A 14,314-nucleotide genomic window follows, 5' to 3' on the forward strand; every position below is an offset into this window, starting at 1 on the left:
AAATCATTTCACTGGAGTTACCGTTATTGTTGTTTGCGTAATCAATACCACATTCAAACTAATTGGACGGGACTATACGCTACGTTGCATTTGACGCACCACTACAAGACAACTCAACAGATATGGTGGCATTCTTCATTAATTCGCAGCAAATCAGTGCAGCTTGATGGTGCTAACGTTAGCACATGTAGTATATGTATGTATGTGTATATGTAGTAGTATGGATGGTGACATGATTGAAAATGAAGAAAACAAAGATCCCAGAGATTCGGCGGACAAGCAGCAAGACATTCCCAATCATTCTCGGCCTTATCTGAGAGAGATGTTTGAGATAGTAGGCATCAAGAATGACTCCTGGCAAATGTGCTGCGTAACGCTTCTTAATTGTCTGTTTAATAATTTATATTTTAACCTTCATTTTCTATCCAGAGGCCAATTTTGAGCAAACACACATACATGTAGATTCATTTAAATGTTGAGGGGAAGATTAAAAAAGAGGAACTGGATCTGTGAATTCTCACAGAATCACAACTAAATACATGTCTTGTTACTCAGTCCGAATCAGTCGGTCACAATAATCATATATGTGATGTTTTAGGCCTATTGGCAGACATCCCTATAAAATGTAGGCAACGGCATTTATAGAGCCTTTTTTCCAGGTCTACTGAAGTTCCGCTCTCTAGTAACATCTGTGTGGTCCGCTTTGCATAAACATGGATGTCATTCGCAAGGCTACTTTTACTTTTATACTTTAAGTAAATTTCCAAGCCTGTACTTTGTTACTTTTACTTGAGTAAAGAAGTTAAATCAGTACTTCCATTTTTACCAGAGTATTTTTTAACACAAGAACCTGTAATTCTACTTAAGTACGAGAAGTGAGTACTTTTGCCATCTCTGACTAAACCTGCTTTTTGAAACAGGCCCTGGCATGTAACAGTTCTAGATGTACCATGAGAACTGGGTCCTGGACTTCAAGAATTTTCCTGCAGCAACATAAACTTTGTGGACAGAAATGAAAAAAGGCATTGGACACACGACATTGTTCCAAAAGCACTAATAACTCAACATAAATACATAATGTTAAACTACAAACTACATGCCATCTTGGACAATGTCTCACACCCACTCCATGGCTTGCTGCTCAATCACAGGAGCACTTTCAGTGATAGACTCATTCTCCCAAAATGCACCACAGAGCGCCACAGGAAGTCATTCCTGCCTGTGGCCATCAAACTTTATAACTCCTCCCTCTGAGTGTCTGACACACAGACACTTAGAGGGGTTGAAACTGGACAATATCTGTTTTGTGCAATAACACTGGATTGTAATGTGTGCAATACTCAACTGCTACTATTATTATTATTATTATTACTTTTCACCATTGCAACATCTTAATTATGTTATTTATGTAAATACTGTATCATAATATACCTTTAACTATGTAAATATCCAGACTCCTTAGATTTCTTTATTTCTTTATTTATATTTCTTATATTTCTAATATCTGAGCAACTGTAACACAAAGTTTCCCTTCGGGGATCAATAAAGTATTTCTGATTCTGATTCTGATTAACCTTACACATTAAAGATAAAAAATATGTTACTTCCATAATTCACAGATGCCGCCATATTGAAAGGTTATAACATGGACTTCAGCATTTCCTTGTTGTAGCCTGTGAGCATATTAACTACATTACAGCTTGGGCTTTGTTGCTTTGCCAAATACATAGGTGTAACCTAATGTTTACGAGTAGCACTCCTAGGACAGCCTACACACAGCATGCTCACCATTCACACATATCCTTCTCAGCCTTATTAAAATTAGTTCAAAGTTACTCACTTATTCACAAACCCTCTCCTTCTCTCCTGGGCCACGTTCAGCCCTGCAAAACAACGCATTCTTTGAAACTGAAACGGGTGCGTTGAACACCCTGTTGTGTGTGCAAGCGCCCAGTGTTTTTATTACCATGGGTTTACAGCCACATTATGCTGATTGGGTACCACCTGTAACACAGCCAATAAACGAGAGACGACTTTTCTACCGCTCTGTCACGATAACGTCTTGATGGGTCTAATCGCCAAAGACTTTGTCATTTTATCCATGCGCGTGTTACTGAATAATTGTTCACTTAATGAGTCTCTCCAGATTGAGTAAAAGGATACTGATTCTTGAATTATGTTTGCCCTAACTTCATACCACACATATAGTATATTTCCATACGTGTATTCTATGTTTTATTTTCCTCATCCTCATTCATCCACCCTTTGTCTCACTTCACATCTTTGTTAAACATAATTATTAATGTTTAATTTTTGAAAATCAACTTTCACTCTTTTACAGTGAAAGTCTGCCTTGTTTTCCAAGCACAAGCGATAATTGATCCAGAAAATGTAATATGTATTGTTGGGTTAGCATAACAAATGTATAGACATGTAATAAATAAATAAATGAATAAAAGCAGTGATCCCTATGGATAGAAAAAGTAGAAACACCTGATTTCCCCATTAGAGATAATGGTAGTTAGCTTTCTGGGATTTTAACCAGCCAAAACAAAAACCTAAATTATCGAATGATCACTCATTAAAAACAACAGACCACAACTCTTTGTGAAAAATGCAAAACATTGCCTTTCACAGCACTGGTGAAATGTTAAAAATGGTTCGAAAAGTGATAACTAAGCTGTGGCATGTAGAAGTAACCTGACAAAAAGTTACACAGACTATAAGGTCATCTGAACAACAGTGACGCAGAGAAAGAAAGGGATTATCCCTCTCCTCCAGGACAGCAGGCTACTGTACGTGTCTGTCTGAGTTTGAGCATGTTTGTGTGTTTAGGGGTGGCATGTCTGTATTCCGCTCACTTCCTCTGCGCATGTGGGATACAGCCGGTAGGTGGAAGGTGGTTTGGCATTTAAGCGTTTGACACAATCAGTGGTGTGTGAGTGTCAGGAGAGTGCAGGTGTGCAAGCGTGGGTGAGAGGAGGAGGAGAAGGGGGGCAGACGGAGGAAGGGTGTGTGTGTGTGTGTGTGTGTGTGTGTGTGTGTGTGTTTGTGTGTGTGTGTGTGTGTGTGTGCTGGTGTGGAGGGGTGTTTGGGATTTCCACTGAGCCACAGAGCAGATGGTGCAGATGTGAGTGGGTGTTCTCCGTCTCAGCAAGGCCAGCTTTATCCCGCAGCTGTGTGGAAGTCCAGGGATTCATCTCCGTCTCCTGCTCCGTTGAGGATTTCTCTGCTTACTAGCTCATTACCAGCTTCAGGATAAACTGAACATTTGTATATGAACAGCTCAATTGGCACACTGCCAGGCCACATGTTGTGTCAAAGTTTAGCTTGGTGAAAGTCCCGCTTTAGATTTTGTGAGGTGTCAAAGTGATGCATCATCATCTTGCATTGCTCATCACACAGTGGAGGAGAGGGGTTAGGCGTAGGATGAGAAAAAGGGTTTGGGAGATGGTATCTATTTCTAAAAGAGGTGTTGTGTGTCGAGGTGTCATGCTGCTGACAGCTATATATGTGATTGTGCTTAATGCTATCTATTCCTCCATGTCCAACTAAAAACACTCTTTTTTTTCTAGTAACATTGTTGACTACATGGCAGTGGGAAATAAAACTCACATGATTACTAAATCTATGAAACAATTACTCCACTAATCATTCATTCAATTTTTCTATGAATTAACCATCCATCCAATCTGCCACATATGAGTCAGTCAATCATTGTTGATCCAACAGAGGCCTCCAACTTCTTTCTCCTGACTCCATCCGCCCTTCTCCCATCTCAATAGTTAATGGAGATTGGGGATTGTAGACGCAGCGCCTGTTTTTCCAGCCTGCAGGTTAGCCTGGAGCCAATTTTCATCATTACTTGCATGTTCCGTATTCTACTAAGGCCTGTTCTTGAATCAGTGGTGGCATTTTCAGTATGTCAGATATGCGCCTGTAATCAGCTCAGATACGATGTGGCATCAAGAAGTCAGTCAGTCCGGGCTCACCTGGCTTGAGCTAAGATCGAAGTGTAGCAGACTGGCTGCGAATTACGAGCTTCTTCCATTAGATTGCATCAGGTGGCATTTAGTAATGTGTCACATTTAACCTATATTGACCAGCAGATCTTTCAGAACAATCTGGAGTATGGTGCCAGTGGAATAAACTTTTGCAGAGTTTATAAATGAAAAATCTAATGACTTATTAAAAAAAGCAGAGCAATATTTCTATAATATGAGTGGGCACCCACATTGTATTCATTTAGTCCTTTAGAATACACACAATGTGTCTGTATGGGAACATTCACTGCTTGCATTCAAGAAAACTCCACAGGGTACCTTTAAATAAGCAGTTAGTACAGAGAAAATATTTAACAAATTATGTTTTAATTAATCATGCATGAAGAACAAAATTGTAATTTAAAGAGTACAGTGAATATAGAATTGTTAATTGGCATGTTACATTATTTTTGTATTATATATTATTATATTATTAGCTATTATTATATATATTCTTTTAGTTTTTGATGCATTATTTAAATGTAAATGTAATTGAATTAGCTATTTAATTAATCATTTATTCATTGAAAATAACACTGGTGTCACAGAGTCTTTACCTACACAGCACAACCTGCACAACAAAAAATGAGTTACACAATCCTGTAATAGACACAAAAAAAGTTGTGTTTTAACATCCAAGAAATAAAGTTATGTTCTAACCTGAGATGAGTCAGCTGGGTAATTAGGAGAAAGATCCAACAACAACATGTCAAAAGGAGGTAATTGCTTAGATTTTTTTTGTGTTTTCTGGCTTGAGAGAAAGATTTAATTTCTCCCAAACCACAATAGAAGCTGCAAAGTGAAAGCTATCAATGTTCAAATATAATTGTAATTTAATTAAGCAAAGGGTACTGATAAGCAATCTACTGCACCAATGTAAAAAATCTATGAATTTCTTTTGCTATGGTGCAGGCAAAATCTTAATGCCTCTTTAATTGACCCAGGGAATTGTGATCAATATTTATCTATATTAAATCCACATTACAACATAATAACCAAACTGATTAACCCACTAAATTACACTTTAGCACCATCTGATATGCATCAGTGTGTGTCAGATTACTTGTGGCCACTGCTGCAATATTCCCCTGCTTTATCAAAACCTCACCCTGTGGTCATTTGTCGCTTTCCTTCTTTTCATCATCTTGGTCTCATCATAATTATCCTTCTCCTTCCTCCATTTCTTTTTCTGTATTTTTTCATTTCTCCATATCTTCCCTTTATCCCTTTGCAAATAACTCTACTTTCCCCCATCATCCACTCCCTCCCCTCCCTCCCCTCTTTTCTCTAACAAACTTGCACAATCCGTCTCTCCGTGTCTAATGAGAGTCTCTCTGACCCGTGAGAAGGGCTCCTCTGGTCCAGGGGATCGAAGCTATGAGAGTAGCGACACGTTCATGTTGGATTGATTAACACACAGTTCCCAGCCTCCAAACCACCCCCAGTGGTCGGCCACTAAAAAATCTGATTGACCAACAAAATGGTGATCCAAAAAAAGCAAAAAACATATTGTTATAGTCTACAGTTTTGCTAAATATGTCTTTGAGGAAATGTGATCGCTGCCTGGCTTACTTTCACTGGCGGTGTTTTCTACAATCCAATATTGTGTTATACATTCTTATGCTGCAATTGACTGGGAGGAGGACAGTGGCTACTGAAAAATACTGTAAAAATCCGTGCATGAAGTCAATGTTGACTATTTCAGTATTCAACTATAACTACAAAAAGTTGCATTAATATTTGTATGTGAACAATTAATCCAAAAACAATATGTGCATTTTTGTGTAATCACATTCTTTCTTTCTGTCTTTCTTTCTGTCTTTCTACACTACTCTTCTGCTTTCAAATCCATTTTTTGTAACTTTTTCTGTATTACTTGTCAGCAAAGGGACCATAATGAGCATCAATACAGTAAGAGTGCCTCTAGGGCTTTGAGGATATGATTATGAATACGTCTTAGTCATTCAAAGTAAAAAAAAAAAAAAAAGTGGACAAAACAAACCATTCATGTCTTTATATTTCCTCCCTAGTCAAATGCGAAAGAGGTTCTTATTCCTTTATGTAGCCGTCAAGTCTCCAGCTGGTACTGACACAGGATTGGACAGTGTTTTCAATGTCACTAAGCAAAATGTTTGATTCAGTTTATCAAAAGCATCTGAGTCCGCTCCATGTTTTTTGAGTGTGAGAACTTCTATGGCAACTGTAAACTGTACCTCATTCAGGTACTAAATATGACAAACTTTCTGGCAGCCATAACATGCATTAGCCTACCTACTATTACGATAGGCCCAAAGCTCTCAGGTAACAACAGCTGGGAACAGCTGGTTGTGTTCCTATATATGACTTGTCTCTCTAAACTGAACGGAGTACACACTTCATCAATGCGCTCATTTTGACATGGAGCTGATCATTTCACTATTGATGCATCAAATCAATTTCTGCTTCTCCAGCTTGTTAGGTAGCTTGCATCAACACCCAGTTGTGACCGCGTCTGATTAGTTTTCAGCTAGTTGTAGAAGCTGTCCCCGGTTGGCATCCACAGCAGGGTGATTAGATATAAGCTAAATGCATTATAGCAACGAGCAGATTGTTTCTTTGGGGTGGAGCAAAAAGCAATACATTTTGCTAGCTTGCTGTAGAAATGTTTACATGCATTTTCATATGACGATGGAGTTTCAAAGAAAAAAAAGATGTTCTGTGATAATTTCTTCTTTTCACCACTCACATTCATCAAGCACACCCTCTGGCGACCTCACTCATTTACCTATTCATTACACAGCCATTCAATCACCTTTTTATTATCTGTCGTAAACTCTACATTGACAGTGTCTCTTGCAACTGTAACATCTCATATGCTCAGTATTCCCTTTAAAAGTAGCAATAATATATCATTTTGAGAGAATGTTGCTTCTTTGTTTAATATCCAAACAAAGAGGGATTATTGCACTGTGTAAAACAATGCAAGGGCTAGAAGGGAAAATAGGTTATGTGGCGGGAGGGGTGTAGGAGCACAATTGTGCATAACTGTGACATAAGGCTCTTTTTATTGTTGTGGATTTCAATGACGTGTTTGCATACAGTACAATGATACAGACATGAAAAAAGTCACAAATAATGTCTGAATTGGAAAAACAAATGGAGCAACATTTCACGGTTGGTTACACCTACAGCCGTGAGATTGAATTTACTGCTCTCATGACTAAACATTTCAACTACTGCAGGAGTTCATTTAGCAATGTAATGCTTACATACTGAAGGGTGGAGAAAAGCGATGTTACACTTATTTCACAGAATTGTTTTGGATATTTAGAAAGGCAAATCCTTTCACACACAAATGTCTTTGGTGCAATCTTCAGATGAATAAGTAGCTACTAATTGTAATTGATAAACACATTTGCTCAAATAGATTACGTTTTCAGCCCAGTTTATTAAAACAATGAAGAAGAATATTAAATCAACCAAATCAATGCTTCTGTGCAATAAAACGTTATGGCACATTTGCAGGCAGTTAACACTTTAGATTACGCTCATAGGCCCATCACATCTCTGTCGATACTAGCAGGTGGTGGCATCTCGGTCTTGTAATGAGCTTTCATTCTACATGGATGGCTGCAAGCTACGTATTAGTCAATTGCAGCAAAGCTAAATTCTTATACTGTAAGTTCCACCGCAGGGGAGCTATGACATGCTTGCATGTATAATCTGTCTATACGGTAATGCACAGAACACCATCATGTGTGATTACAGTGCAGAGAAGTCCTGCAAACGCCTGTGCAACAAGCATGGCAAGGGAGTGGACAGCTTGCCAGAGATGACCAATGAAGATGCAAAGGGTCCATCTGCTGAGAGCATAAGTTGGAATTTTTATTTGTCAGGTTGAAAGTACATTTGAATTCATTTCTCAGTTTTTTGGCGGCATGATCCTCGTTAATTATGTGGACAGAAGCTCGCCAGATACAGTATACAAGTGTGTGTACAACATTATTTTTTATTTTCCTGGTAACATTAATATTTATATCATGTAGCAAGCATACACATGCTCAGCATTGGATGCTAGAACAGCTCAAATGAGTCAGTCAGTATAAAAATGTGTTTTTGTTTATTTTGGTTTTGGGCTCATTCATTGATACATGCATGTTGTTATGTAAGTAAATGCATGGATAGTTGGTGCATAACAGCGTTCCAGTGTACATACGTGTCTCCACACGTGTGATGAGCAGAGTGAAGATTAATGACATTTAAATTATTTCAGGCTGCCAAATTGTTCCCACAAGCTCCTAAGCAGACAGAGGTTAGTTACAATTTAACCTCTGCTCATTCTATTCCCTTCTGGACCAAATACAGCCTCGGCGAGACTCATTACGCTAAGAAACATACTTTGTCAATTGGTGGGCCAATTCATTATATTCTACACCCCATTTGGCTTTGCAATTATATTGATTCACAAAGGCAAGTACAATGCACAATGGGTCTGTTTAGCCTCAATATTGTCCATGCAGGTGCCAATTATTGTACCTGCTGTAGCTCTAATGCATTCTCTGGTTGGTGCAGTGTGTGTGTGTGTGTGTATATGTATATGTGTCAACAAGAACACACACGTATGGATCATACAGGATCACATTTGTGTGGAGGTCTAATGTATTTGTGTGTTTCCAGTCATAAAATCCGCTTTGCCGAATCTAACAACACACCTCCGCACTTTCTTCCTCCACATACACCTCCTCCTCTGGAGAGGACCAACGAGAGCCGAGATTCCACATCGAGCCAATTAAGCTGATGGGTAGGTGTTGCGCTGGCATGAGCATATGTTTACGATCTCATTATAAACACACTTCCATATCCTGATAAGGGCCGCCTCATCATTATTCCGCGCCAAGAGTAATTCCCAGGTCCTTAATTTGGCAACGCACAAAAAAACAGCTAGCCCGCCAGGAGTGGAAAGGTAAATTGAGATTGTCAGTATCTGTGACTCAGAGATGGTGATAGCAGGTTGTGATGGTGGTTGTGTGTGTGTGTGTGTGGGGGGGGGGGGGGGGGGGGGGGGGGGGGGGGGGGGGGTGAGTGACACTAATTAAAGATCCTTGAAGGTGTGAAATGCTAGGGTTCCCTCACAGCAAAGACATGACGTACACGGGCTTGGGTGTTCCCAAACCACTCCTATCATAATCACTGTTGCCCTCCTTCACGTTCCGAGGTTCTGCCTTAACCCTTGTGTTGTCTTCCTGTTAACCATGAAAAAATTAAAATAATCATTTTTTTGCCACTTTTTTTCCAGTGATGTTTTTGTCTCTTTTTTAGATGCTTTTGACATTGTATTATATATATGTATATATATATATATATATGTATATATATATTATTATATATACTTGGTCAATAAAGCTAATTTTTATGATTTACAGTCCCTGAGCAGCTCCTTCAGCAGCAGACTAATGCACCCACGGTGTAAGAAGGAGAGGTACCGCAGGTCATTCATCGCGGCCGCCGTCAGACTCTACAACACCTGCATTACCTGATAATGTTGTAGTTCTGTTCCTGTTTTTTCTCCCATCTACACCACACACTTTCTGTTTATCTTTAATATCAGTATATATATTATTTTATTACAAGTACTTACTTTTCAATATTTATGGTCACAGGTTAATATATATATTAAATTATGCTACTGACTCTTGCTTCATTACTCTAATTACACATTCAATTTAATTTTAACGTCACTTACACTGCAATATTGTTTCTTGTATCATGGCAACCGCACTTTAAAATACCTTTATTTGACGCCATTTGCGTACTCAGTCTACCATATTATCATTGTCTATTGTTGCCTGTATTTCTTGTGTGTTTACTTGTTTGTGTGTTTTTGTTTTTTGCTGTTATTGAAACAAGGCTGCTGCTGTGACAACAAAATTTCCCCGTCGTGGGATGAATAAAGTATGATCTAATCTAATCTAATCATCTAATCTTGTAGTTGCAGTGCGCAATCACGGAAGGCTTGTGTCATACATTTGTTTAAGCCATAGTGTGTAGTTGACGGTGTGTAGAAACTACATAGCTTTAGCATAAACAAGATTAAAAACAAAACTAAAAACAAAACAACAATCACTTCTTTTGTTATGAATAACCTTAAAACCTCAGGAACAAAAAAATGAAACAAATGAATAAGAATGTTAAATTCTTCATTCTGAGGAAGCACAATTATTTCAGCGAGTTTGAGGAAGGGTTTAGGGCCAGTTTTACAGTTTAGGGGCATAGTCATTTCTTTCATGTTTAATTTTGTAACATTATACACATTTTCCGTTTTTGACATTTCAAAACAAAGTGCACTTTGTACTAACCTTTTTTATTATGATACAATCCTTTCGAAAAATGATAAATTTTAACATCCCTTAGCTGCGTAGCCGTACAGTGGCGTTTTACACACTTCAATGTTCATCAGAGTCACTACCTTTGGCCATCACAGACACCTGTAAAATGTAAATAAAACTACCAAAATAGAGGACATGTGTCTCTATCATTCTCATTGCTTTAAAAACGCTGACTCTGGGTTGAATGTAATGTGGATAAAAGGATTCTATATGCGTGCAACATTCAGGGTGCAGTTCTGTACTTTGCGTGCATGCCATACAGTATTTTCAGCTGACATTCTTCTGAGCCTGCACAGCTGGCCCTCTCACCTGTGTTGACAACTCACAGCGGGGATGTTCCTGTGACTGACAAATGACCAGAGCTGGTACATGCTTTAATGCTCTGGTGCACAGTGAACACACAACTTTGCACACGCACATGTGCAACAACATGCTGATGGCGACTAAGCACGCACACTGGTACACAACAGGTGAACAGAAAGTTTCCGTCAGTGGAAAATGCATAGTGTGCTGGGAGGACATGAAGATACAAATGTACACTGCATGACACGAATTGTGTACAGTATGAACAATACGAGGGTGCACAGTTGAGTGTAAGCAAGATAGAAAGAAGAGGGTGAATTTTTGAGCACTGTATCTGCAGCATACAGAGTTAATAAAGATCAAATATAGAATGAGTTGTGAATATTCATGAGAATGCAGCATGCTTGAATCTTGTGAAGCGTGACACCACAAGCAGGAGAATACATCACTGTAAATACAGTACATCCACATGATTTATGCTCATGCATTCCCAGTGGAGATTGGCTTTTCCTCACAGCAATAAGACGAGAGACAAAATCACAGAACTTGCAAGTGAAATAAAAGAAGAAAAAAATACTAGGATGTCTGAAGATAAAGTTTTCCTATATGATAGTAACACCTTCAAATTAACCTAGAAACAAGCCATGTCCAGTGCTGTGACAGTCAGTCATTTCACCCTTGAGTGGTATAATGCTAATTTGACACAGAGTCTTGCTACTTTTTCAAAAACCATTGCTTTGAAGTGGTGGGGAATATGAGTGTAGTGGAACTAGACCAAATTTCACCCAAGACTCCACAAAGGTTTCAGTGGCACCCAAGGCCTTCACACAGTCACCTTGATTGGCTCAATAGGCCATGAAAACCATCCAATGGTGGTTCACGTGCAGTCCTCCCTTTCCGAGCATCAGCAGTCATCCGGCTACTAAGTGGAAGATCACTCAATAATGATCAGTCAGTGCCGAGCACCCTGTCTCACCCTTTCTCTCCAGCTGTATGGAAATAGATGGCTGTTTGTTTTTCACCAATTTACAACATAATTTCTTTCTAGTGAACTGTTGAGTGCTGAAAAAGTTTAGCATAAGCTTACTTAACTGGAGCCTTCACTGGTACAAGTTTATTTAAGGAACAGCGGGATCACATATTGAGGGTAGTTTCTGGAATTAACAAGATAGCAGCTAATTAGTTGTAGCTGTGTTTTCTATTACACTGCACTGCATGTAAAATGCTGCTTTATTTCCCATCATGTTTTAGTAGCGCCAGTTGGCCAAATATTACAAGAGAATACACCTGTTGTTTCTGCAAGTCTTTTGTCAGAATTAAATCTCACCTATGCAAGCTTATGAGTGATGCAATTCCCTGAGAAGTTGCTGGCAGGCGAGCAGATATCAGCCTCTGTGCTTTCAGCTCATTGCCCACCAGCAGCTGAGCAGGCTCTGCATACACGGCTCACAGTGTGGGAGCGGCAAATAACATGCCTGTATGCTGAGCCCATTGACTATGATCGTCAAGGTGAGCGGACAGGAGAAAATGAGGTTCTTCCCACCCACTGAGCTAGTTACAGGAATGCAGAAATCATTAGTCCATACATCGCAAATAACAAATAAACATTGAGGGACTTCAAAAGACCCATTTAAGTTAAGCTTGGGCAAGGCAGTGAGGCAATTTACAAGCCAATAGGCCCGTCAAAGCATATTAGGCGTCTGATTGCCACTTTCATTTTGCTCATTTAGCTACAGATATGGTACAGAACTACTTTTTTCACCCACTTAATTTTGCACAAATCATATTTATGTCGCCCCATGTTATACATATGCATACAGTCCATGATTCAGCTGGAAGGGAAACCAATTTCCCCACTGCACCGTAACTAAAAGCGTTTGGAGAAAATAGAAAATGGATTGCATTAACGTGCAGTGCACACTGCGTGTCAGAATGGATATTGAATCCTTCCTGTGGTCCCCCACGAGCACAGAGAAGAAAAAAATGAAAGCAGTCAAGTAGTAAGTGTAATGGCACCCGTGTGAAACTACCTCAAAAGCACACATCTGTAACCCCCACCCCTGTCCTGGGACGTGATGCAGAGGTTAGTGGTGGGGAATCAAATGGGATGATCATTCCAAAGATCAGGAGGGGGGGGGGGGGGGGGGGGGGGTTATACTCAGTAAATGTTTTTCTGCCACATGCCATTGTCTTGTCATGGATTACCTGCCACTTTCCAACATAGTAATACAACAGAGACCTTTTTTATTGATGTCGACTGATTTCAATATCAATCGATCCACCACCAAAGATTGTTTTGTACCTTAGAATAATGTTTCCAAAATCGTTTTAGTGGTTCATTAACCTCTCACTGGGGATGAAGACCATTCAATCTGTCCATTCTTAGACAAATATGGCTGTGGGGCTCTTCCAGCGGCTGGTTGTGGGGCTCTTCCAGCAGCGGCCGCCTATGGTGTTCCTTGTGGCGCAAAATCCAAATGAAGGCCATCTTCAAATTCACTTTCAGAATCAGAATTCTCTGAATTGATATCTAAACTATCCTCATATTCGGACACATCTTCCACTTCCATATCGCTGCTTGCCTGACTCTCTTCAAATATGAGCTCTAGAGCTCTCTTTTCCTCATACTAAGAATGGAAGATTCTGTGCTGTGATGCAGAGGTATTTCTTTGTTTGTCCCTCCCTTGATGTGCAGGTTCAAAGCATAAAGTGCGAGAAAATAGTCTGATGTATCAAATGTTATGGTGGACACATGACAGGGTGCGGGAAAGAGAGAGACAAATTAAAAGTGTGTGGTGTGAAATTTAATGTGACTTATAAGAGTGTAATGTATTGTATAATGGACCAGAGTGTGTTAGAAAAAGAAAAAGAACTTTTGCAAATTATAATATGTATTGTGTGTTTTAAACTGTGGAAGACTAGGTGCTGTATGACAATTCAGCAGACTTTCATAACCAGTGATGACGTTTTTAAACAAGTCATCACTGAGTTAAGAAGAAGAAAAAAATTAGACAAAAATCAGCTCCTACCCTGGAATATTATTAATTTGTAATGTTTTGCATTCTGCACTTTATGGTCTGTTCTTTGCACTATTAGCACATGCACTTTAACGCATGCACTTTAACCGCTCTCTGCACTTTATAATGTAAATTGTCATGTTTTTGTAATTTGTGGTTTGTATTTATCTTTTTTTGCTCTCAATGTATGTCATAAAATGTAATTTGTAAAAAACTTCAATAAAGCCTTTTTGTAAAAAAAAAAAAAAGGAAAGAGAGAGAAAACAGCTTCTCAGTGCTCAAATTTTAAATATGCAACGTTGTGTGTGTGTGTACTGTATGTGTGTGTGTGTGTGTGTGTGCACACATATGTGTGTGTGTGCTTGCACATGTGTGTGCGTGTGTGTTTGTGTCCGTGGGCATGTTTCCGTGTGTCTCCGTGTAGGCGGGTCAAACTGACCCGAAGACCATGTAAAGGATGTAAATGTGTAGAGTATAGTAGCATGTGTGCTCCATTTTCTTTTTAGTTTATACATATTTATCACAGAAAATAAGGTAATGCCATTGATTTTAAGGTGGAAACAATGTATTTTATTTTATTGTAAAA

This window comes from Etheostoma spectabile, chromosome 5 (assembly GCF_008692095.1).
Source record: "Etheostoma spectabile isolate EspeVRDwgs_2016 chromosome 5, UIUC_Espe_1.0, whole genome shotgun sequence".
Taxonomy (NCBI): Eukaryota; Metazoa; Chordata; class Actinopteri; order Perciformes; family Percidae; genus Etheostoma; species Etheostoma spectabile.